The sequence below is a fragment of the Pan paniscus genome, chromosome 9, assembly GCF_029289425.2.
Source record: "Pan paniscus chromosome 9, NHGRI_mPanPan1-v2.0_pri, whole genome shotgun sequence".
Lineage (NCBI taxonomy): Eukaryota > Metazoa > Chordata > Mammalia > Primates > Hominidae > Pan > Pan paniscus.
The window spans coordinates 51,950,592-51,978,279 of NC_073258.2; the positions used below are offsets into that span (position 1 = coordinate 51,950,592).

Here is a 27,688-nt window from a genome sequence, read left to right on the forward strand (position 1 = left end):
AAGCAAGTCCTGAGTGACCTACAAAGAGACTTAGATTCCCACATATTAATAATGGGAGACTTTAACATCCTACTGTCAACATTAGACAGATCAATGACACAGAAAGTCAACAAGGATACCCAGGAATTGAACTCAGCTCTGCACCAACTGGACCTAATAGACATCTACAGAACTCTCCACCCCAAATCAACAGAATATACATTTTTTTCAGCACCACACCACACCTATTCCAAAATTGACCACATACTTGGAATTAAAGCTCTCCTCAGCAAATGTAAAATAACAGAAATTATAACAAACTATCTCTCAGACCACAGTGCAATTAAACTAGAACTCAGGATTAAGAATCTCACACAAAACCACTCAACTACATGGAAACAGAACAACCTGCTCCTGAATGACTACGGGGTACATGACGAAATGAAGGCAGAAATAAAGATGTTCTTTGAAACCAAAGAGAACAAAAACACAACATACCAGAATCTCTGGGACACAGTCAAAGCAGTGTGTAGAGGGAAATTTATAGCACTAAATGCCCACAAGAGAAAGCAGGAAAGATCCAAAATTGACACCCTAACATCACAATTAAAAGAACCAGAAAAGCATGAGCAAACACATTCAAAAGCTAGCAGAAGGCAAGAAATAACTAAACTCAGAGCAGAACTGAAGGAAATAGAGACACAAAAAATCCTTCAAAAAATTAATGAATCCAGGAGCTGGTTTTTTGAAAGGATCAACAAAATTGATAGACTGCTAGCAAGACTAATAAGGAAAAAAAGAGAGAAGAATCAAATAGATGCAATAAAAAATGATAAAGGGGATGTCACCACCGATCCCACAGAAATACAAACTACCATCAGAGAATACTACAAACACCTCTATGCAAATACACTAGAAAATCTAGAAGAAATGGATAAATTCCTCGACGCATACCCTCTTCCAAGACTAAACCAGGAAGAAGTTGAATCTCTGAATAGACCAATAACAGGAGCTGAAATTGAGGCAATAATCAATAGCTTACCAACCAAAAAGAGTCCAGGACCAGATGGATTCACAGCCGAATTCTACCAGAGGTACAAGGAGGAACTGGTACCATTCCTTCTGAAACTATTACAATCAATAGAAAAAGAGGGAATCCTCCCTAACTCATTTTATGAGGCCAGCATCAACCTGATACCAAAGCCAGGCAGAGACACAACCAAAATAGAGAATTTTAGACCAATATCCTTGATGAACATTGATGCAGAAATCCTCAATAAAATACTGGCAAACCAAATCCAGCAGCACATCAAAAAGCTTATGCATCATGATTAAGTGAGTTTCATTCCTGGGATGCAAGGCTGGTTCAATATACGCAAATCAATAAAAGTAATCCATCACAAACAGAACCAAAGACAAAAACCACATGATTATCTCAATAGATGCAGAAAAAGCCTTTGACACAATTCAACAACACTTCATGCTAAAAACTCTCAATAAATTAAGTATTGATGGGACATATCTCAAAATAATAACAGCTATCTATGACAAACCCACAGCCAATATCATACTGAATGGGCAAAAACTGGAAGCAGTCCCTTTGAAAATGGTCACAAGACAGGGATGCCCTCTCTCACCACTCCTATTCAAAATACTGTTGGAAGTTCTGGCCAGGGCAATTAGGCAGGAGAAGGAAATAAAGAGTATTCAATTCAGAAAAGAGGAAGTCAGATTTTCCCTGTTTGCAGATGACATGATTGTATATCTAGAAAACCCCATCGTCTCAGCCCAAAATCTCATTAAGCTGATAAGCAACTTCAGCAAAGTCTCAGGATACAAAATCAATATACAAAAATCACAAACATTCTTATACACCAATAACAGACCAACAGAGAGCCAAATCATGAGTGAACTCACATTCACAATTGCTTCAAAGGGAATAAAATAGTTAGGAATCCAACTTACAAGGGATGTGAAGGACCTCTTCAAGGAGAACTACAAACCACTGCTCAAGGAAATAAAAGAGGATACAAACAAATGGAAGAACATTCCGTGCTCATGGGTAGGAAGAATCAATATCGTGAAAATGGCCATACTGCCCAAAGTAATTTATAGATTCAATGCCATCCCCATCAAGCTACCAATGACTTTGTTCACAGAATTGGAAAAAACTACTTTAAATTTCATATGGAACCAAAAGAGAGCCCGCATCGCCACATCAATCCTAAGCCAAAAGAACAAAGCTGGAGGCATCACACTACCTGACTTCAAACTATACTACAAGGCTACAGTAACCAAAACACCATGGTACTGGTACCAAAGCAACTCCCTGGATTTCATGAATAAAAAGTTGAAATGGTTTTGAGATATTAGGGAGGGCTAGAGCGAGGGACTCAGCTAATTCCTTTTTCAGGTTTTTGAAAGACTGTTCTTTGGTGCCAGTCAAAATTATTGGGCCATTCCTTCCTGTAGCGGTGAACAGGGGCTTGGCAATCTCTGTGAACCCTAATATCCACAGGCGACAGTATCCTACAGCTCCTAGGAATTCACGTATGGGTCTTTTGGTGGTGGGAGTGGGGAATCGCAGGATGGCTTCCTTACCAGCAGTGGCGAGTGCCCTTTTTCCTCTGTTTATCTCATACCCTAGGTAGGAGACTCTGGGAGGACAACTCTGGGCCTTTCTGGCCAAGACTTGATACCTGAGTTCCTGAAGAAGGTAAAATAAGTCTCTAGTATGTTGCAGGCAGCTGTCAGTAGTTTCAGCAGCTAATAAAATGTAATCTATGTGCTGAAGAAGGGTACAGTTAGGGTGTCTGGCTTGAGATGGTATAAGATCCTGTTGGAGGGCTTCCCCAAAAAGGGTGGGGAAATTTTTAAAACCTTGAGGTCACCTAGTCCAGGTCAATTGGGTGGTGTCTCCTGAGCCAGGATCTGTCCATTCAAAAGCAAAGATAGGTTGGCTTTTGGGGGCCAGAAGAATAGGAAGGAAATAATCTTTCAAGTCAAGGACAGTGTACACTGTGTGTTCTGGAGGGAGCAGGCTGAGTAAAGTGTAAGGTTTGGAGACTGTTGGATGGACAGTGACTTTCTCTCTGTTAACTTCCTTTAAGTCCTGTACAGGCAAGTAGTCACTTGTTCCGGGTATTGGACAGGCAAAAATGGAGTATTCCAGGCAAACTGACATGGTATAAGTATGCCAGCCTGTAACAGTCACTGAATATGGGGGTTGATTCCTTCCCTTGCCAGCTGACTCACAGGATATTGCTTTACCTGGACTGGCAAGGCAGTAGCTAGGAGTTCTGCTGCCACTGGTGGGTGGTGCTTAACCAGTCCTGGGGGGTTTGACTCGGTCCAGACTCTAGGAAAGAGAGTCTGTAAGTCCAGTAGGAGAGGATTGGTTTTATTTTCTGGCAGTTGTGAAGGTGTAATTAAGAGATATTTTTCTGACAGTGGGGTGGTTAGCAGGAGCTGAGCAGTGGGAGGCATTGTGTCCCCTAGCATGAGGTGAGCTTGTTGGGCCAAGAAGGAAATAGATGCCTGCAGCTTGTGGAGCAGGTCTCGTCCTAGGAGGGGAAAAGGACACTCTAGGGCCACAAAGAATGAGTGGGTTAGTCTTTTCTCTCTTAAACTCACCTCTCCTTAGTGAGAGAGAGGATATTCTTGAATAACTCCAGTAGCCCCCTGTACAGCCACTTTCTTATTACTGACACTGCCTAGGGGCATCTGCAGTACCGAGTGCTCCACCCCAGTGTCAATTAGGAAATATATGGGCTGGCCCCCCACTGTGGTGGTCCTCAAGGGCTCCCAGGGGCCAAGTGTAAAAGTGCCCTGGCCCCATCAATAATCAGATTCTTCTGCAGTGGGGCAGGTGATGACTTTTTTCTCTTCTGGTTTTTCCTCTGGTCTTAATGGGCATTTCTTTTTCCAATGTCCCATCTGCTTGTAGCAAGCACATTGGTTTTTCTCCAGGGGAGCCTGCTCCGTTTTCTGGCCCTTTTGGCTGGGACCCAGGGTTCCCTGACCATTTTTCTCTGATGGGGGCCTTTCCTTCTTGACTTCCTGAATGGCAGCTACTATGATTTTTGCCTGTCTTTTTGATGTTTCATCAGCGGCCTTTTCAGCTGCCTGAGCTGCCTATTTCTGCTTTTCAAACTCTCGGTTTTCAGAAACCTTTTGGGCTATCTCTAAAAGCTGACTAATGTTCATTCCAGCAAATCCTTCTGGCTTTTGTAATTTTCTTTTAATATCAGGGGCTGCCTGAGCCAGAAATGCCAAATTAAGAGCTCAGCTATTTTTGGGAGCCATTGGGTCAAAAGTAGTGTAGGACTGATGGGCCTCCTGGAGGCACTCCAAAAATGCTCCTCATGACTCATCAGGCCCTTGGACAACTTCTGTTGTCTTAGACAAATTTATGAGCTTTCAAGTGGCTCCTTTGATACTCGCAAGGAGATACCAGTGAAAATCATCTAAAGCTCTCCTTCTAGCCAAGGAGTTTTGGTCCTAATTAGGCCGGGTAGAGGGAAAAACCTCTTCAATTTGGTCTTGGGCTTCCTCTTCTGGCCCACCAGCTGACGTAAGGTAATATTTTCTGGCCTCCTTTTGGATATGTTCCCTCTCTTCAGAGGTGAAAAGGGTTAAAAGGAGTTGCTAACAGTCATCCTAGGTGGGTGGGTGAGTCTGGAGCACTGACTCCATGAGTGAGGTCTAAACCTGGGGCTTTTCGGAAAAGGGGGAATTATAAGCCTTCCAGTTGTACAGGTCAGAGGTAGAGAAAGGGACATAAAATAAGAAGGGAGCTGAGCGCTCATCACCCAGAGGGATTTGGGCCTCTCTCAGTGGGAGGAGGGGGGCTACCTCCTCCTGCCTTGGCCGCAATTGGGAGACTATTGGTGGAGAGCCCACAGGAGATGTAGTCGAGGAAACAACAGAGGAACCCGGCGGAGCAGAAGGGTTATAGGGCAGCGGAATGGGGTGAGGGAAACTTTCCTCTTCTTCAGAAGGAGGCAGTACAGGAGGAGCCGAGAGGGCTGAGGTTTGGGACAAAAATGCAGACTGGCTCAAAAGGACCTTGGAAGTAGGATCATGAATGGCACATGAGCAGAGCCAAGGAGGAGGGCTCCGGACCTAATCCAGCCATTGATCAATGTAGGGAAAATGATCAGGGTGACCGGGCCTTCCAGTAATGACCCACCACACAGCCTGAATAGCTATGGGGTTAAATGACCCTTCTGGGGGCCACCCAGTTCCAAACTGTGGCGATTCTACTTCACAGAGCATCCAGAGTTTGCCTTTCTTCAGGCAGGCTCTGTAATCCTCTGAGAAGCCTAGAGAGAAATTCTGCAACATACATTGGAGAGGACTCCACTCTTTACAGGGCCGGGAAGAGGAGTTTCCCATTTTGGAGGCAGTGTAACAAGGTTGATAAGAGATATTAAACCTAGCATGGACAGAGAAATTCACAACCTGGGGGGCTGGCATATCAGAAGTACAGAAATAACACAACCAGAAACAACAGGAAAACAACTATAGCCAACACTTCCTGCCACATGAATTTGGTGTTCTTAAGCTTTAAGATATTGGGAGGAGGACTAGCGGCCAACCAGAGGCCTCCTTGGCCAGCCAGACCTAGATCACCTGCCTCCTCCCCTTGACCTATAGCCTAAATATTTTTGGTGCCTCTATGATTCAAAGACAAAAAGTTCAAACTCAGCCCTTTCTTTCAGGGGTATTAGAAGGGAGAGCAGGACCAAATCTTGGAGGTGGTGGACTTGCTGTGATACAGGAAAACGAGCTGTGCAGGGTAAGGGATAAGGATGAGGAGGAAAGGGGCCACTCAGATCTTTCCTAAGGTAGAAGAGTAGTCATGGGGGAACTGAATAAGAGTCCAGATGGAGTAAAGCAGTATGAGCATAGGCTTCTCTGCACAGTCTTCTATTCAAAGGCATGGGAAAAGTTACAGGATGACAGAAAAGGTGGGCAAGGAGGTCTGCAAGGTGGCTATTTTGAATCCACCACTGATCTAATGTAGAGATGGTCCAATCACTAGGGCATGGGATGTGGCAGTCTAAACTCCAGCAACCTCTATGGTGCCAGAAATTCCAAACGGGTGAGTGGTTTCCCACACACCTTCCCATAATAACACTTGATTTGTTTCTGACAGAAAAGGCAGGACTGGGACAGCCGGCTCAAATGACTGATGAGAAATTTGACCTCCTGTGGTAGAAAATCAGTACTGAGGACATTGAAGAAGTTCTTTCCCAGTCACCTTGGGCAGTATTGGCGACCTGACATATGAAACTTAGACAGACACTAAACAAGACAATAGACACTAGCACATATAAAAAGTTTGACACTTTTTTAATAGACACACAAGGGGTGGAGGTTGTGTGGTGGGATCAGTCAGATGCCCACCTGGTCGCTCCCTGTGAGGGGACTTTGGCTTCTCTTAGCATTGGCAGGCTGCTATAAACCCCCAGCTCAGATCGAGCTATGCCCAATGCTGCCTTAAGACTTATGAGGTCGCCATGGAAACACAGGTGAGGGCCCACTCGAACTCCATAGCTTTCATTGTGGAGCTACAAACTGGAAATTCAAGTGCAAGCCCTTGAACTCCCCATTCACATACCCATTCACAGAGTTTATAACAGCTTTTTTATTCTTGTTCTAAAACAGAGGTCTCCAGGAAACATGAATGAGAGAAGTAGAGGAGAAGAGAGAGAGAGAGAGAGTGAGAGAGAGAAACTACCCCTTAATGGAGAGGCCAGCCTGCCAGAAACCAGGACTTAGTCCTCCAGCATCCTGGCATATGGACAGAGTCAAGGGAGGGCCCCTGTCAGGGTCGCTCCCCCTCAGAGAGACACAGAGTCACCTAACAGAAAACCAGGACTCTGTCCTCCAGTGTCCTGGAATGCAGGCAGAGTCAAAGAGGGAGGACCCCCATTCAGAGCCACTTCCATCCAAGTGAAACAGTCAGATCTGACTTACTTTCCCGGGACCAGAAACTGAGGACCCAGGAGTTGAATTTTTTTATGGGCACACACCAGTGGTTGAATATTCCCCTCTGGAAGATGGGGTCTTATGGGGTCCTGGAACATCTTCAGGTGGCACCTCCCCTATAAGTCCACCATCTGTCCAGGGGAGCCTGGAATGAGTCCAGATCTTGCCCGGTGGTGAAATATCTTGCTGTGGCCTCCAAATGTTGGGACCAAGCAAGTTACAGAGAAACGACAAACTTTGAGACAAATTAAAGAGTTCTTTATTAACAGGTGAAAAAGAAGCATCTATTGCTCAAAATTCTCTCAGCCCTGAGGAAGGGGCTAGTTTTGTTTTTATACCATGGTCTAAATAGGGGAGGGGGGAGTTTAGCTGCAGCAATTTTTACAGAAGCAGAACTGGCAAAAAGTTAAAAAAATTATTGGTTACAAATGCAGTTACAAAAAAATAAACAGCTCCAGGTTCAGGGGCTTAAACTATCACAAAGAGATAAATGCAGGGATTTGGAATGCCATCCACTGTGTGCATCCCCAGGAGCTGCTGGTGCAGCTTGCCTCAATATCTTAATAGTAGGTGCATTCCTGGACGTGCTTTGAATCAGTTTACACTAGTTATGCCTTAACGGAGGGAGGTAAAGGGGGTTGCAAATGAAGAAACTAAAATGGAGTCTGTCCAGCTCTCTCTCTGCTAGGAGAGAGTCACTCAGGTTAGAACAAGGTAGGGTATCAGTAGAATGAGCAAAGGGATATTTGGGAGCTCATTGAGGCCTATGGTGAAAAAGCAAATGTCCACAGATAAAAACTAGAAAGAAGCTATCTGTGAGAGCGCTTTGTGATGTGTGGATTCATCCCACAGAGTTAAACCTTTCTTATGATTCAGCAATTTAGAAACATTGTTTTGGTAAAATGTGTGAAAGGACATTTCAGAGTGAATTGAGGCCTCTGGTGAAAAAATGAATATCCTCAGGTAAAAACTATAAAGAAGATATCTGTGAAAATGATTTTTGATGTGTGAATTTATCTCACAGAGTTCAACCTTTCTTTTGATTCAGCAGTTTAGAAACACTGTTTTTTTAGAATCTGCGAAGAGACTTTTGGGAACTCATTGAGGCCTATGGTGAAAAAGCCAATATCCTCAGGTAAAAACTAAAAAGAAGCAATATGTGAAACTGCCTTGTGATGTGTAGATTCATCTCTCAGGGTTAAACATTTGTTTTGAGTCGTCATTTTGGAAACACTGTTTTGGTAGAATCTGCAAAGGGACATTTGAAAGTGCATTGAGGTCTATAATGAAAAACCAAATCTCCTGAGAGAAAAACTAAAAAAAAGCTATCTGTTAAACTGCTTTGAGGAGTTTGAATTTATTGCACAGAGTTAAAACTTTCTTTTGACTCAGCAGTTTGGAAACACTGTTTTTGTAGAATCAGCAAAGGGACATTTGAGAGCTCATTGAGGCCTATAGTGAAAAAGCAAATATCTCCAGGAAAAAAGTTAGAAAGAAGCATTCTGTTAAACTGCTTTATGATGTGTGGATTCATCTCACAGCGTTAAACCTTTCTATTGATTCAGCATTTTGGAAACACTGTTTTGGTACAATCTGCAAAGAAACACTTGGGAGCCCTTTGAGGCCTATAACAAAAAAGTGAATATCCCGAGATAAATACCAAAATGAAAATATCTGTTAAACTGCTTTGTGATGCGTGGATTCATCTCACAGAGTTAAATAATTCTTTTGATTCAGAAGTTAGGAGACACTGTATTGTTATAATCTGCGAAGGGGCATTTGGGATCTCATTGAGACATACGTTGAAAAGGTGGAATATCTCCAGATAAAAACTAGAAAGAAGCTATCTGAGCAGCTGCTTTCTGATGTGTGGATTCATCTCACAGGGTTAAACTTTTCTTTTGATTCAACAGTTTGGAAACACTGTTTTTGTAGAAGTTGTGAAGGGACATTAAGGAGCCTATTGATGCCTATGTTGAAAAAGCAAATACCTTCACATAAAAACTGGAATGAAACTATCTTAGAAACTGCTCTGTGATGTGAGCATTTGTCTCACAGAGGTAAACCTTTCTTTTGATTCAGCAGTTTGGAAACGCTGTTTTTGTAGAATCTGTAAAAAGATATTTGGGAGCACAATGAGGCTTATGGTAAAAAAAGTATATGTGAAGATAAAAAGTAGAGTCTATGTGTTAAACTCCATTGTGAAGTGTGGCTTCATCAAAAAGAGTTAAACCTTTCTTTTAATTCAGCAGTTTGAAAACAGTCTGCGAAAAGACATTAGGGAGTGCATTGAGGCCTATGGTGAAAAAGCAAATATCTTCAGATAAAAACTTGAAACAAGCTATCTGAGAAACTGCTTTGTGATGTGGGCATTCATCTCACAGAGGTAAGCCTTTTTTTTTTCTCTCAGCAGTTTGCAAACGCTGTTTTTGAAGAATCTGCAAAGGGTCATTTGGGAGATCATTGAGGCCAATGGTGTAAAAGCAAATAATTCCAAATAAAAATTCGAAAGAATCTATCTGAGAAACTGCTTTGTAATGGGTGATTCATCTCATGGAGTTAAAATTTCTTTTGATTCAGCTCTTTGGAAACACTGTTTTTGTAGAATCTGTGTAATTTCATTAGGAAGCTCATTGAGTGCCATGGAAAAAGGAAATATGTTCAGATAAAACTTGAAAGAAGCTATCTGAAAACTGCTGTGTTATGTGTGCAATCATCTCACAGTTTCAATATTTCCTATTGATTCAGCAGTTTGGAAACACTGATTTTGTAGAATCTGTCAATGGACATTTGTGCATGCATTGAGGCCTGTGATGAAAAAACAAATATTTTCATATAAAAACTAGAAAGAAGATATCTGTGAAACTGTTTTGTGATGTGTGCATTCATCTTACAGAGTTAAACCTTTCTTGTAATTCAGCAGTTTGGAAACACTGTTTTTGTATAATCCTAGAAAGGACATTTCATAGCACATTGAGGCCTGTAGTTAAAAAGTGAATATCCCCAGATGAAAATTAGAAAGAAGCTATGTGAGAAACTGCTTTGTGATGTGTGGATTCATCTCACAGACTTAAAACTTTCTTTTCATAAGGCAGTTTAAATACACTGTTTTTGTACAATCTGCAAAAGAACATTGGGGAGCACATTGGGGACTATGGTGAAAAAGCAAATATTTTCAGATAAAAACTTGAAAACAACCATCTGAGAAACTACTTTGTGATATGTGGATTCATCTCACAGAGTTAAACCTTTCTTTTGATTCAGCCATTTGGAAACATTGTTTTTGCAGAATCTACCAAGGGTCCTTTTTGAGGTCATTGATGTCAAAGGTGAAAAAGCGAATATTTCCACATAAAAACTAGAAAGAAGCTATCTGAGAAACTGCTTTGCAATGGGTGCATTCATCTCATGGAGTTTAAATTTCTTTTGATTAAGCAGGTTGGAAACACTGTTTTTGTATAATCTGCGTAAGGACATTAGGGAGCACATTGAAGCCTATGGTGAAAAAGCAAATATGTTCAGATAAAAACTTGAAAGAAACTCTCTGAGAAACTACTTTGAGATGTCTGCATTCATCTCACAGAGTTAAATTTTTCTTTTGATTCAGCAGTTTTGAAACACTGTTTTTGTAAAATCTATGAAGGACATTTGGGAGCACATTGAGTCCTATGGTGAAAGAGTGAATATCACCAGAAAAAAAAACAGAAAGAAGCGCTCTGTGAAACTACTCTGTGATGTGTGGATTCATCTCACAGAGTTAAAGTTTCCTTTTGATTCAGCAGGTTGGAAAAACTGTTTTTGTAGAACCTGCAAAGGGACATTTGGAAGCTCATTTTGGCCTATAGTAAAGAAGTGAATATCCCCACATAAAAACTAGAAAATAGCTCTTTTTGAAAATTCTTTGTGATGTGTGGAATCATCTCACAGAATTAAATGTATCTTTTGGTTCAGCAGTTTGGATATGCTGTTTTTGTAGCATCTGCCAAGGGATATTTTGGAGCTCTTTGAGGCCAATGGTGAAAAAGTGAATATCCCAAAATAACAACCAGAAAGAAGTTTTCTGATAAACTTATTTGTTATATGTGGATTCATCTCACAGACTTAAAACTTTCTTTTGATTCAGCAGTTTGGAAACACTGTTTTTGTAGCCTCTGCGAAAGGACATTTGGGAGCTCATTGAGGCCTTTTGCTTCTTTACAAAAGCCAAAATCTCCAGATCAAAAGTAGAAAGAAGCTGTCTGTGAAACTGCTTTGCAATGGGTGGATTCATCTCACAGAGTTAAACCTATGTTTGATTCAGCAGTCTTGAAACACTGTTTTTGTAGAATCTGGGAAAGGACATTTCAGAGCTCATTGAGGCCCATAGTGAGAAAGTGAATATCCCCAGACAAAAACTAGAAAGAAGCTATCTGAGAAACTGTTTTGTGATGTGTGCATTCATCTCACAGATTTAAACCTTTCTTTTGATTCAGCAGTTTGGAAACACTGTTTTTGTTAAATCTGCAAAAGTACATTTGGGAGCTCATTGAGGCCTATGGTGAAAAAGAAAATACCTTCAAATGGAAACCTAAAGAAACTATATGAGTATCTGTTTTGTGAAGTGTGGATTCATGTCACAGAATTAAACCTTTCTTTTCATTCAGCACTTTGGAAACACTGTTTTTTTAGAATCTGTGAAATGACATTTGGAAGCGCATTGAGACCTATGGTGAAAAAGCATATAATTCCATTTAAAAACTGGAAAGAAAGCTAACTGTGAAACTCCTTTGTGATGTGTGTGTGTGCATTTATCTCACAGAGTTAAACCTTCCTTTTGACTCAGCAGACTGGAAAATCTTTTTGTAGAATCTATGAACGGATATTTGGGAGCTCTCAGAGGCCGTCTGTAAAAAACTGAATATTCCCAGATAAAAACTAGAAAAAATCTCTCTCTGAAACTGCTTTGTGATGTGTGTATTCATCTCACAGAGTTAAACACTTCTTTTGACTCAGCAGTTTGGAAACACTGTTTTTGTAGAATCTGTGAAATGACATATGGGAGCCCATTGAGGCCTACAGTGAAAAAGCAAATATTTTTATATAAAAACTCGAAAGAAGTTATCTTTGAAACTGCTTTGTGATGTGTGCCTTCATCTCACAGAGTTAAACCTTTCTTTTGATTCAGCAATTTGGAAACATTATTTTTCTACAATCCTAGAAAGGATATTTGGGAGCGCATGGAGGCCTATGGTGAAAAAGTAAATATCTTCTGTTAAAAACTGGAGGAAGCTCTCTGAGAAACTGCATTGTGATGCATAGATTCATCTCACAGATTTAAACCTTTCTTTTGATTCAGCAGTTTGGAAACACTGTTTTTCTAGAATATTTGTAGGGACATTTGGGAGCACACTGAGGTTTATGGTGAAAAGTGAATATCTCCAGATATAAACTAGAAAGAAGCCATCTGAGAAAATGCTTTGTGATGTGTGCATTCATCTCACAGAGTTAAACCTTTCTTTTGATTCAGCAGTTTGTAAACACTGTTTTTGTACAACCCTAGAAAGAACATTTAGGAGGGCATCGAGTCCTATGGTGAAAAACCGAATATCCCCAGATGAAAAGTAGAAAGAAGCTATTTGTGAAACTGCTTTGTGATGTGTGGATTCATCTCACAGAGTTGAACATTTCTTTTGATTCAGTAGTTTGGAAGCAGAGTTTCTGTAGAAGCTTCAAAAAGATGAAGCAAATATCTTCAGATAAAACATGAAAGAAGCTATCTGAAAAACTGCTTTGTGATGTGTGCATTCACCTTACAAAATTAAACATTTTTTTGACCTTGCAGATCAGAAACACTTTTTTTATAGAATCTGTGAGGTGATATTTGGGAGCTTATAGAGGTCTATTGTAAAAAAGTGAATATTCCCAGATAAAAAACTAGAAAGTACCTCTCTCTGAAACTGCTTTGTGATTTGTGGATTCATCTCACAGAGTTAAACATTTCTTTTGTTTCAGCAGGTTGGAAAAACTGTTTTTGTAGAATCTGCAAAAGACATGTTGAAGTGGATTGAGGCCCATGGTGAAAAAGTGAATATTTCCAGATGAAAACTAGAAAGAAGCTATCTGAGAAACTGCTTTGTGATATGTGAATTCATCTCACAGGTTTGAACATATCTTTTGATTCAGTTGTTTCGAAGCAGAGTTTTTGTAGAATCTTCAAAAGGACAAAGCAAATATCTTCAGATTAAGCATGATAGAAGCTATCTGAAAAACTGCTTCACGATGTGCACATTCATCTCACAGAATTAAACCTTTTTTTTTTTGACCTAGCAGATCAGAAACACTTTTTTTTTGTAGAATCTGCAAGGTGATATTTGGGAGCTCATAGAGGCCTATTGTAAAGAAGTGAATATTCCCAGATAAAAAACTAGAAAGTACCTCTTTCTGAAACTGTTTGTGATTTGTGGATTCATCTCACAGAGTTAAACATTTCTTTTGATTCAGCAGGTTGGAAAAACTGTCTTCATAGAATCTGCAAAAGACATGTTGAAACGGATTGAGGCCCTTGGTGGAAAAGTGAATATTTCCAGGTGAAAACTAGAAAGAAGCTATCTGAGAGATGGCTTTGTGATATGTGCATTTATCCTACAGAGTTAAACCTTTCTTTTGATTTTGTAGTTTGGAAATGCAGTTTTTTGTATAATCTGTAAAAGGACATTTGGGAGTGCATTGAGGCCTATGGTGAAAAAGCAAATATCTTCAGATAAAAACTTGAAAGAAGCTAACTGAGAAACTGCTTTGTGATATGTGGATTCACCCCTCAGAGTTAAGCCTTTCTTTTGATTCAGCAGTTTAGAAAAACTGTTTTGGTAAAATCTGTGAAAGAACATTTGGTAGCAAATTGAGGCCTGCAGCAAATAAAGGAATATCCCCAGTTAAAAATTAGAAAGAAGCTATCTGTTAAATGGCTTTGTGATGTGTGGATTCATTTCAAAGAGTTAAACCATTCTTTTGATTCAGCAGTTTGAAAACACAGATTTTATAGGATCTGTGGAGGGACATTTGAGAGCTCATTGAGACCTATGGTAAAGAAGTGAATATCCCCAGATAAAAACTAGAAAGAAGCTCTCTGTGAAACTGCTTTGTGATGTTTGGATTCATCTCACAGAGTAAAACTTATCTTTCATTCTGTCTTTCAGATTCTGTGAAGGGACATTTGGGAGCTCATTGAGGCCAAAGGTGAAAAATCAAATATTTTTAGATAAAAACTAGAAAGAAGCTATCTGATGAAAGGCTTTGTGATGGGTGCATTCATCTCACCGATGTAAACATTTCTTTTGATTCAGTACTATGGAAACACTTTTTTGTAAAATTTGCATAAGGACATTAGCACATTGAGGGCCAAGGTGAAAAAGCAAATATCTTCAGAAAAAAACTTGAAAGAAGCTATCTGAGAAACTGCTTTGTGATGTGTGTATTCACTTCACAGTGTTAAACCTTTCTTTTATTCAGCATTTTGGAAACACTGGATTTGCACAATATTAGATAGGGGATTTGGGAGTGAATTGAGGCCTATGGTGAAAAAGCAAATATCCCAAGATGAAAACTAGAAGAAAGCAATATGAGAAACAGCTTTGTGATCTGTGGATTCATCTTACAGAGTTCAGACTTTCTTTTGATTCAGCAGTTTCAAAAAACAGTTTTCATATAATCTGCAAAACGACATTTAAGAGCTCTATGAGGAATATGGTGAAAAAGCAAATATCTTCAAATACAAACTTGAAAGAAGATATCTGAAAAAGCTGCTTTGTGATGTGTGCATTCATCTCACAGAGTTAAACCTTTCTTTTGATTCAGCAGTTTGGAAACACTGTTTTTGTAGCCTCTGCGAAAGGACATTTGGGAGCTCATTGAGGCCTTTTGCTTCTTTACAAAAGCCAAAATCTCCAGATCAAAAGTAGAAAGAAGCTGTCTGTGAAACTGCTTTGCAATGGGTGGATTCATCTCACAGAGTTAAACCTATGTTTGATTCAGCAGTCTTGAAACACTGTTTTTGTAGAATCTGGGAAAGGACATTTCAGAGCTCTTTGAGGCCCATAGTGAGAAAGTGAATATCCCCAGACAAAAACTAGAAAGAAGCTATCTGAGAAACTGTTTTGTGATGTGTGCATTCATCTCACAGATTTAAACCTTTCTTTTGATTCAGCAGTTTGGAAACACTGTTTTTGTTAAATCTGCAAAAGTACATTTGGGAGCTCATTGAGGCCTATGGTGAAAAAGAAAATACCTTCAAATGGAAACCTAAAGAAACTATATGAGTATCTGTTTTGTGAAGTGTGGATTCATGTCACAGAATTAAACCTTTCTTTTCATTCAGCACTTTGGAAACACTGTTTTTTTAGAATCTGTGAAATGACATTTGGAAGCGCATTGAGACCTATGGTGAAAAAGCATATAATTCCATTTAAAAACTGGAAAGAAAGCTAACTGTGAAACTCCTTTGTGATGTGTGTGTGTGCATTTATCTCACAGAGTTAAACCTTCCTTTTGACTCAGCAGACTGGAAAATCTTTTTGTAGAATCTATGAATGGATATTTGGGAGCTCTCAGAGGCCGTCTGTAAAAAACTGAATATTCCCAGATAAAAACTAGAAAAAATCTCTCTCTGAAACTGCTTTGTGATGTGTGTATTCATCTCACAGAGTTAAACACTTCTTTTGACTCAGCAGTTTGGAAACACTGTTTTTGTAGAATCTGTGAAATGACATATGGGAGCCCATTGAGGCCTACAGTGAAAAAGCAAATATTTTTATATAAAAACTCGAAAGAAGTTATCTTTGAAACTGCTTTGTGATGTGTGCCTTCATCTCACAGAGTTAAACCTTTCTTTTGATTCAGCAATTTGGAAACATTATTTTTCTACAATCCTAGAAAGGATATTTGGGAGCGCATGGAGGCCTATGGTGAAAAAGTAAATATCTTCTGTTAAAAACTGGAGGAAGCTCTCTGAGAAACTGCATTGTGATGCATAGATTCATCTCACAGATTTAAACCTTTCTTTTGATTCAGCAGTTTGGAAACACTGTTTTTCTAGAATATTTGTAGGGACATTTGGGAGCACACTGAGGTTTATGGTGAAAAGTGAATATCTCCAGATATAAACTAGAAAGAAGCCATCTGAGAAAATGCTTTGTGATGTGTGCATTCATCTCACAGAGTTAAACCTTTCTTTTGATTCAGCAGTTTGTAAACACTGTTTTTGTACAACCCTAGAAAGAACATTTAGGAGGGCATCGAGTCCTATGGTGAAAAACCGAATATCCCCAGATGAAAAGTAGAAAGAAGCTATTTGTGAAACTGCTTTGTGATGTGTGGATTCATCTCACAGAGTTGAACATTTCTTTTGATTCAGTAGTTTGGAAGCAGAGTTTCTGTAGAAGCTTCAAAAAGATGAAGCAAATATCTTCAGATAAAACATGAAAGAAGCTATCTGAAAAACTGCTTTGTGATGTGTGCATTCACCTTACAAAATTAAACATTTTTTTGACCTTGCAGATCAGAAACACTTTTTTTATAGAATCTGTGAGGTGATATTTGGGAGCTTATAGAGGTCTATTGTAAAAAAGTGAATATTCCCAGATAAAAAACTAGAAAGTACCTCTCTCTGAAACTGCTTTGTGATTTGTGGATTCATCTCACAGAGTTAAACATTTCTTTTGTTTCAGCAGGTTGGAAAAACTGTTTTTGTAGAATCTGCAAAAGACATGTTGAAGTGGATTGAGGCCCATGGTGAAAAAGTGAATATTTCCAGATGAAAACTAGAAAGAAGCTATCTGAGAAACTGCTTTGTGATATGTGAATTCATCTCACAGGTTTGAACATATCTTTTGATTCAGTTGTTTCGAAGCAGAGTTTTTGTAGAATCTTCAAAAGGACAAAGCAAATATCTTCAGATTAAGCATGATAGAAGCTATCTGAAAAACTGCTTCACGATGTGCACATTCATCTCACAGAATTAAACCTTTTTTTTTTTGACCTAGCAGATCAGAAACACTTTTTTTTTGTAGAATCTGCAAGGTGATATTTGGGAGCTCATAGAGGCCTATTGTAAAGAAGTGAATATTCCCAGATAAAAAACTAGAAAGTACCTCTTTCTGAAACTGTTTGTGATTTGTGGATTCATCTCACAGAGTTAAACATTTCTTTTGATTCAGCAGGTTGGAAAAACTGTCTTCATAGAATCTGCAAAAGACATGTTGAAACGGATTGAGGCCCTTGGTGGAAAAGTGAATATTTCCAGGTGAAAACTAGAAAGAAGCTATCTGAGAGATGGCTTTGTGATATGTGCATTTATCCTACAGAGTTAAACCTTTCTTTTGATTTTGTAGTTTGGAAATGCAGTTTTTTGTATAATCTGTAAAAGGACATTTGGGAGTGCATTGAGGTCTATGGTGAAAAAGCAAATATCTTCAGATAAAAACTTGAAAGAAGCTAACTGAGAAACTGCTTTGTGATATGTGGATTCACCCCTCAGAGTTAAGCCTTTCTTTTGATTCAGCAGTTTAGAAAAACTGTTTTGGTAAAATCTGTGAAAGAACATTTGGTAGCAAATTGAGGCCTGCAGCAAATAAAGGAATATCCCCAGTTAAAAATTAGAAAGAAGCTATCTGTTAAATGGCTTTGTGATGTGTGGATTCATTTCAAAGAGTTAAACCATTCTTTTGATTCAGCAGTTTGAAAACACAGATTTTATAGGATCTGTGGAGGGACATTTGAGAGCTCATTGAGACCTATGGTAAAGAAGTGAATATCCCCAGATAAAAACTAGAAAGAAGCTCTCTGTGAAACTGCTTTGTGATGTTTGGATTCATCTCACAGAGTAAAACTTATCTTTCATTCTGTCTTTCAGATTCTGTGAAGGGACATTTGGGAGCTCATTGAGGCCAAAGGTGAAAAATCAAATATTTTTAGATAAAAACTAGAAAGAAGCTATCTGATGAAAGGCTTTGTGATGGGTGCATTCATCTCACTGATGTAAACATTTCTTTTGATTCAGTACTATGGAAACACTTTTTTGTAAAATTTGCATAAGGACATTAGCACATTGAGGGCCAAGGTGAAAAAGCAAATATCTTCAGAAAAAAACTTGAAAGAAGCTATCTGAGAAACTGCTTTGTGATGTGTGTATTCACTTCACAGTGTTAAACCTTTCTTTTATTCAGCATTTTGGAAACACTGGATTTGCACAATATTAGATAGGGGATTTGGGAGTGAATTGAGGCCTATGGTGAAAAAGCAAATATCCCAAGATGAAAACTAGAAGAAAGCAATATGAGAAACAGCTTTGTGATCTGTGGATTCATCTTACAGAGTTCAGACTTTCTTTTGATTCAGCAGTTTCAAAAAACAGTTTTCATATAATCTGCAAAACGACATTTAAGAGCTCTATGAGGAATATGGTGAAAAAGCAAATATCTTCAAATACAAACTTGAAAGAAGATATCTGAAAAAGCTGCTTTGTGATGTGTGCATTCATCTCACAGAGTTAAACCTTTCTTTTGATTCAGCAGTTTGGAAACACTGTTTTTGTAGTATCGGCATAAGGACATTAGAGAACTCATTGAGGACTATGGTGAAGATGCAAATATCTTCAGATAAAAACTGTAAATAACCTATATGAGAAACTGCTTTGTGATGTTTGGATTTATCTCACCGAGTTTAAACTTTCTTTCAATTCAGCAGTTTGGAAACTCTGTTTTTGTAGAATATGCAAAAGGACATTGGAGAGCTCATTGAGGCCTGTAATGAAAAAGTGAATATCCAGAGAAAAACACTAGAAAGAAGCTATCTGAGAAGCTGCTTTGTGATGTGTGGATTCTTCTCACAGAGTTAAACCTTTCCTTTTATTCAGTATTTTGGAAACACCATTTTTATGGGAATATGTGAAGGGACATTTGGGAACTCATTGAAGCCTATGGTAAAGAAGTGAATATCTCCAGATAAAAAGTAGAAAGAAGTTCTTTGTGAAACTGCTTTGTTATTTTTGGATGCATTTCACAGAGTTAAACCTATATTTTGATTCAGAAGTTTGGGAAAACTGTTATTGTAGAATCTGCTAAAAGACATTTGGGAGTGCATTGATGCCTATGGTTAAAAGGCAAATATCTTAAGAAAAAAACTTGAAAGAACTATCTGAGAAATGGTTTTGTGTGGTGTGGATTCACCCCTCAGAGTTAAGCCCTTGTTTTGATTCAGCAGTTTGGAAACACTGTTTTTGTAAAATCTGTGAAAGAACATTTGGGAGTGCATTGAGGCCTATGGTGAAAAAACAAATATCCCCCCAGGTAAAAATTAGAAAGAAACTATCTGTTAAACTGCTTTGTGATGTGTGGATTCATCTCACACTGTTTAACATTTCATTTTATTCAGCTCTTTGGAAACACTGTTTTTATAGCATCTGCAACAGGATATTTGGGAGTCTCACTGTGGCCTATGTTAAATAAGTGAATATCCCCAGATAAAAACTAGAAACAAGCTCTATGTAAAATTGCTTTGTGATGTTTGGATTCATCTCACAGAGATAAGCCTATTTTTTGATTCAGCAGTTTGGAAACTGTTTTTACAGAATCTGCAAAGACACATTTGGGAGTTCATTGAGGCCAAAGGTGAAAACGTGTGTATTTCCAGACAACAACTCAAAGGAAGCTATCTGAGAAACTGCTTTGTGATGTGTGCATTGACCTCAGGGAGTTAAAACTTTATTTTGATTCAGCACTTTGAAAACACTTTGCAGTGAGCTGAGATTGTTCCATTGCCCTCCATCCTGGGTGACAGAGTGAGACAGCATCTCAAAAAAAAAAAAAAAAGAAAAAAACCAGTTTTTGTGGAATCTGTGTAAGGACATTATGGAACGAATTGAGCCCTATGGTGAAAAAGCAAATATGTTCAGATAAAAACTTGAAAGAAGTTATCTGAGAAGCTGCTTTGTGATGTGTACATTCATCTCAAAGAGTTAAAACTTTCTTTTGATTAGGCAGTTTGGAAACCCTGTTTTTGTAAAATCTGCTAAAGGACATTACGGAGCACATCGAGGCCTATGGTGAAAAGGCAAATATCTTGAGATAAAAACTTGAAATAAGCTATCTGAGAAACTGCTTTGTGATGTATGCATTCATCTCACAGACTTCAACCTTTCTTTTGATTCAGCAGTTTGGAAACACCGTTTTTATACAATCTGCAAAGGGACATTGGGAGCTCATTGAAGCCCATGGTAAAGAAGTGAATATACTTGGACAAAAACTACAAAGAACCTCTCTGTGAAACTACTTTATAATGTTCGGATTCATGTCACAGAGTTAAACCTATCTTTTGATTCAGGAGTTTGGAAACACTGTATTTATAGAATCTTCAAAAAGACATCTGGGAGTGCGTTGAGACCTATCATGAAAAAGCAAACATCTTAAGATAAAAACTTGAAACAATCCATCTGAGAAGCTCCTTTCTGATGTGTGCATTCATCTTATAAAGTCAAACCTTTCTTTTTCATTCAGCAGTTTGGAAACACTGTTTTTGTAGTATCTGCAGAAGCACATTTGGGAGCACATTGAGGCCTATTGTGAAAAACCAAATATTCCCAGATGAAAACTAGAAAGAAGCCATCTGAGAAACTGCTTTGTGATGTGATCATTCAACTCACAGAGTTAAACCTTTCTTTTGATCCAGTAGTTTGTAAACCATTTTTGCAGAATCTGTGAAGGGATATTTGGGAGATCATTGAGGACAATTGTGATGAAGTGAATATTTCCAGATAAAACCTAGGAAGAAGCTATCTGAGAAACTGCTTTGTGATGTGTGGATTCATCTCAAAGAGTTAAACCTTTCTTTTGATTCAGCAGTTTGGAAACACTGTTTTTGTAGAATCTGCGAATGAACATTTGGGAGTCAATTGAGGACTATGGTGAAAAAGAAAATATCCCCAGACAAAAAAGAGAAACAAGCTATCCTTGGAAGTGCTTTGTTATGTGCACATTCATCTCACAGAGTTAAACCATTCTTTTGATGCAGCAATTTGGAAAAGCTGTTTTTGTACAATCCTAAAAAGGAAATTTGGGAGCACATTGAGGACTATGGTGAAAAAGGGATTTTTCCATATAAAAACTAGAAAGAAGCTATTTGTGAAACTACTCTGTGATGCGTGTATTCATCTCATAGAGGTAAAATTTTCTTTTAGTTCAGCAGTTTGGAAACATTGTTTTTGCAGAATCTGTGAAGGGATATTTGGGAGCTCATTGAGGCCAGTGGTGAAAAGTGAATATTTCCTTATAAAAACAAGAAAGAAGATATCTGAGAAACTGCTTTGTTATATGAGCATTCATCTCACAGAGTTAAACCTTGGTTTGCATTCAGGGCTTTGGAAACATGGTTTTTGTGGGATCAACTTAAGGACATTAGGGAGCACACTGAGGCCTATGGTAAAAAAGAAAATATCTTCAGATAAAACTTTAAAGAAGCTATCTGAGAAACTGCTTTGTGATGCATGCATTCATCTCACAGAAATAAGCTTTTCTTTTGATTCAGCAGTTTGGGAACACTGTTTTTGTAGAATCTGTGTAAGGACATTAGGGAGTACATTGAGGCCTATGGTGAAAAACCAAATATCTTCAGAAAAAAACTAGGAAGAACCTATCTGAGAAACTTCTTCATGATATGCGCATGCATCTCACAGAGTTAAACTTTTCTTTTGATTCAGCAGTTTGGAAACACTGTTTTTGTAGAATCTGCAAAAGAAAAATTTTGTAGCTCATTGAGGTCTACGTTGAAAAAGCAAATATCTTCTGATAAAGAGTTGAACGAAGATATCTGAGAAACTGCTTGGTGATATATGCACTCATCTCAAAGAGTTAAATCTTTCCTTTGATTCAGCAGTTTGGAATCAAAATCAAATCAGTTCATAAAAGGATGTTTGGGAGCGCATTGAGGCCTATGGTGAAAAAGTGAATATCCCCAGATAAAAACTAGAAAGAAGCTATCTGTGGAACTGCTCTCTGATTTGTGCATTGATCAAACAGAATTAAAACTTTCCTTTTATTCAGCAGTTTGGAAAAACTTTTTGTACAATCATAGAAAGGACATTTAGGAGCACATTGAGGCATATACTGAAAAAGTGAATATTTCCATATGTAAACTAGAAAGAACCTCTTTGAGAAACTGCATTGTGATGTGCACATTCATCTCATAAAATTAAATTTTTGTTTTGATTCATCACTTTGACAGCACCATTTTTGTAAAATCTGCATAAGGACATTTTTAAGGGTTGAGTCCTCATGTGAAAAAGGAAATCTTTAATAATAACTTGAAAGAACCTACCTGAGAGGCTGCTTTGTTATGGGTTGATTAATCTTACAGAGTTAAACCTTTCTTTTGATACAGCAGTTTGAAAACACTCTTTTTGTAGAATCTGTGAAAGGATATTTGGGAGTGCATTAAGGCCTATGGTTAAAAAGCAAATATTTCCATATAAAAACTAGAAAGAAGCTATATGTGAAACTGCTTTGTGATGTGTGTATTCATCTTACAGAGGTACACTTTTCTTTTGATTTGGCAGTTTAGAAACACTGTTTTTGTAGAATGTGTGAATTGACATTTGCGAACTCATTGAGGCCAATGGTGAAAAAGGGAATATTTCCAGATCAAAATTAGAAAGAAGCTGTCTGTGAAAGCCGTTTGTGATGTGAGCTTTCATCTCACAGCATTAAACCTTTCTTTTGATTCAGCAGTCTGGGAATGCTACTTTTGTAGAATCTGCGTTAAGGAAATTAGGGAGCACATTAAGGCCTAACATAGAAAACTGAATATCTTCAGGCAAAAACTTGAAAGAAGCTATATGAAAAAGTGCTTTGTGATGTCTACATTCATCTCACCAAGTTAAACCTTTCTTTTCATTCATCAGTTTAGGCAACTCTGTTTTTGTAAAATCTGCAAATTACATTTGGGGGTGCACTGAGGCCTATGGTGAAAAACCAAATATCTTCAGATAAATACTAGAAAGAAGATATCTGAGAAACTGCTTTGTGATGTGTGGATTCATCTCACAGAGTTAAACCTTTCTTTTGTTTCAGCAGTTTGGAAACACTCTTTTTGTAGAATCTGTGAAAGGACGTTTAGGAGTGCACTGAGGCCTATGGTGAAAAAGCAAATATCTTCAGATAAAAACTTAAAAGAAGCTATCTGAGAAACTGCTTTGTGAAGTGTGCATTCATCTCAAAGAGTTAAACCTGTCTTTTGATTCATCAGTTTGGAAACCCTGTTTTTGTAAAATCTATGAAAGAACATTTGGGAGTGCTTTGAGGCCTTGGGTGAAAAAGCAAAAATTTCCAGATAAAAACTATAAAGAAGCTGAGAAACTGCTTTGTGATGTGTGGATTCATGTCACAGAGTTAAACCTCTTTATATTCAGCAGTTTGGAAACACTGATTTTGTGGAATCTGCAAAAGGACGTTTAGGAGCGCCTTAAGGCCTATGGTGAAAAAGTGAATATTTCCATATAAAAATGAGAAAGAGGTTATTTGTGAAACTGCTTTGTGATGTGTGCATTCATATCACAGAGGTAAACCTTTCTTTTGACTCAGCAGTTTGGAAACACTGTTTTTGTACGATCCTAGAAAGGACATTTGGGAACATATTGAGGCCTATGGTGAAAAAGAGAATATCCCTAGATGGAAACAAGAAATAAGATACCTGAGAAACTGCCTTGAGATGTGTGGATTAATCTCACAGAGTTAAACCTTACTTTTGATTCAGCAGTGGAACCACAGTTTTTGTACAATCCTAGAAAGGACATTTGGGAGCACATTGAGGACTATGGTGAAAAAGCAAATATCCACAGATGAAAACCAGAAAGAAGCTATTGGAGAAAATGTTGTGTGATGCGTGCATTAATCTCACAGATTTAAACCTTTCTTTTGATTCAGCAGTTTGGAAACAGTGTTTTTGTAGAATCTGTGAATTGACATTTGGGAGCTCATTGTGACCAATGATGTAAAAGCAAATATTTCCAGACGAATCTAGAAAGAAGCTATCTTAGAAACGGCTTTGTGATGTGTGCATTCATCTCATGGAAGTAAAATTTTGTTTTGATTCAGCACTTTGGAAACACTGCTTTTGTAGAATCTGTGAAAGTACATTATGGAGCCCATTGAGGCCTTGATGAAAAAGCAAATATCTTCAGATAAAAGCTTGAAAAATGGTATCTGAGAGGCTGCTCTGTGATGTATGCATTCATCTCACAGAGTTAAACCTTTCTTTTGATTCAACAGTTTGGAAACACTGCTTTGGTAGAATCTGTGAAAGGATATTTTGGACTGCATTGAGGCCTAGGGTGGAAAAGTAAATATTTCCAGAAAAAAGCTTGAAAGAAGCTATCTGTGAAACTGCTTTGTGTAGTGTGCATTTATCTCACAGAGGTAAACATTTCCTTTGACTCAGAAGTTTGGAAATACAGTTTTTGTAGAATGCTAGAAAGGACATTTGGGAGCACATTGAGGCCTATAATGAAAAAGCAATTATTCCAAGATGAAAATTAGAAAGAACCTATCTGAGAAACTGCTTTGCGATATGTGGATTCTCCTCACACAGTTAAACATTTCTTTTGATTCAGCAGTTTGGAAACACATTTGTATATAATATGTGAAAAGACATTTGGGAGTGCATTGAGGCGTATGGTGAAAAAGCAAATATCCTCAAATAAAAACTTGAATGAAGGTATCTGAGAAACTGCTTTGTGATGTGTTCATTCATCTCAGAGTGTTAAAACTTTTTCTGATTCAGCAGTTTTGAAATATCGTTTTTGCATAATATGTGAAGGGACAATTTGGAGCTCACCGAGGCCAATAGTTTAAAAGCAAATATTTCCAGATAAAAATTATAAAGAAGCTATCTGAGATACTGCTTTGTGATGTGTGCATTCACCCCATGGAGTTAAACTTTTATTTTAATTCAGCACTTTGGAAATACTGTTTTTGTAGAATCTGCATAAGGACATTTGGGAGTGCATTGAGGCCTAAGGTGAAAGAGCAAATATCTTCAGATAAAAGCCTGAGAGAAGTTATCTCAGAAACTATTGTGTGATGTGTGCATTTGTCTTATAAAGTTAAACCTTTGTTTTGATTCAACAGTTTGGAGCTACTGTTTTTGTAGAATCTGTGAAGGTACATTTGGGAGTGCTTTGAGGCCTATGGTGAAAAAGTGAATATCCCCAGATGAAAACCAGAAAGAAGCTATGTGAGAAACTGCTTCCTAATGTGTGTACAAAAAAACACTATTTTTGTACAATCCTAGACAGGACATTTGGGATTGCATTGAGGCCTATGGTGAAAAAATTAATATCCCCACAAGGATATTAGGAAGAAGCTATCTGAGAAACTGCTTTGTGACCTGTAGATTTACCTCATAGAGTCAAACCTTACCTTTCACTCGTCAGTTTGGAAATACAGTATTTGTATAATTTGTGAAAGGACATTTGGGAGTGCATTGAAGCCTATGCTCTAAAAGCAAATATCTTCAGATAAAACCTTAAAAGAAGCTATCTCAGAAACTGTTTTGTGATGGGTACATTCATCTCACAGAGTTAAAAATTTCTTTTGATTCTACAGTTTCTTCAGATACAAAGCCAATATCTTCAGATAAAAGCTGGAAAGAAGCTATCTGAGAAACTGCTTTGAGATGTGTGCATTCATCTTACAGAGTTAAACCTTTCTTTTGATTCAGCAGATTGGAAACCCTGTTTTTGTACAATCTAAGAAAGAACATTACGGAGCACATTGAGGCCTATGGTGAAAAATGGAACAACCCCAGATGAAAACTAGAAAGAAGCTATCTGAGAAACTGCTTTGGGATGTGTGCATTCATCTCACAGAGTTAAACCCTTCTTTTGATTCAACAGTTTGGAAACACTAATTTTGCAGAATCTGCAAAGAGACATTTGGGAACCCAATGCGGCCAATGGTGAAAAAAGCAAATTTTTCATGATAAAATCTAGAAAGAAGCTATCTGAGAAAATTCCCTGTCATGTGTGCATTCATCTCACAGAGTTACATGTTTGCTTTGATTCAGCACTTTGGAAACACTGCTTTTGTAGTATCTGCATAATGATATTGGGGAGTGCATTGAGGCCTATGGTGAAAAAGCAAATATCTTGAGATAATAGCTGGTAAGAAGCTATCTGAGAACTGCCATGTGATGTGTGCATTCATGTCACAGAGTTAAACCTTTCTGTTGATTCAGCAATTTGGAAACACTGTTTTTGGAGAATCTGTGAAAGGACATTTAGGAGTGATTTGAGACTATGGTGAAAAACCAAATATCTTTAGATAAAAACTTGAAAGAAGCTATCTGAGAAACTGCTTTGTGATGTGTGCATTTGTCTCACAGAGGTAAACCTTTCTTTTGATACGGCAGTTTTGAAACACTGTTTTTGCAAGATCTGTGAAAGGACATTACGAAGCACATTGAGGCTAACAGTGAAAAAGTGAATATTTCCAGATAAAAAGTAGAAAGAAGGTATCTGAGAAAATGCTTTCTGATGTGTGCTTTCTCCCACGGAGTTAAACATTTGTTTTCATTCAACATTTTGGAAGCACTGTTTTGTAGAATCTGCATAAGGACATAAGATAGCTTATGGAGGCCTATGGTGAAAAAGCATATATCTACAGATAAAAGCTTGAAAGAAGCTATCTGAGAAGCTGCTATGTGATGTGTGTGTTCATCTCACAGAGTTTAACCTTACTTTTGAGTCAGAAGTTTGGAACAATTGTTTTTGTAAAATCTGTGAATTGACATTTGGGAGTACATTGAGGCCTATGGTGAAAAAGAAAATATCTTCAGATAAAAACTAGAAGGAAGCTTTCTGATAAAGTGCTTTGTGATGTGTGGATTCATCTCACAGAGTTAAAGCTTTATGTTGATTCAGCAGACTGGAAACACAGTTTTTGTACAATCATCAAAAGGCCATTTTGGTGCTTATTGATTCCTATGGTGAAATAGCAAATGTCTTCAGATAAAAACTTGAAAGGAGCTATCTGAGAAACTGCTTTGTGTTGTGTGGTTTCATCTCACAGAATTAAATCTTTGCTTAGATTCGGCAGTTTGGAAACACCATTTTTGTAGAACCTGTGAAAGGATATTTTGGAGCACATTGAGGCCTATGGTGAAAAAGAAAATAAATTCAGATAAAAACTTGAAAGAAACCATCAGAAAAACTGCTTTGTGATGTGTGCATTCATGTCACAGAGTTGAAATTTTCTTTTGATTCAGCAGTTTGGAAACCATGTTTTGGCATAATCTGCAAAAGGACATTTGGGAGCACATTGAGGCCTATGGTGAAAAGGTGAATATTTCCATATAAAAACTAGAAAAAAGCTATCCGTAAAACTGCTTTGTGATGTGTGCATTCATCTCACAGCGTTAAACCTCTCTTTTGATACAGTAGTTTGGAAATACTGTTTTTGTACAATTCTAGAAAAGACATTTCGGAACACATTGAGGCCTATGGTGAAAAATGAAATGTTTGTAGATGAAAACTAGAAAAAGCTACTTAAGAAATTGCTTCATGATGTGTGCATTCATCTCACAGAGTTATATCTTTCTTTTAATTCAGCCATTTGGAAACACAGTTATTGTATAATCTGTGAATGGACATTTGAAAGTGGCTTGAGGCCTATGGTGAAAAAGCAAATATATT

The 27,688-nt window shown here is 38.0% G+C and overlaps 1 pseudogene; it reads left to right on the forward strand.

Moving 5' to 3' along the window:
• The first annotated feature begins 5,072 nt into the window (after positions 1-5,072).
• The window catches only part of LOC100980747 (ATP-dependent RNA helicase A-like), a 63,614-nt pseudogene continuing 40,998 nt past the window's right edge, over positions 5,073-27,688 (forward strand).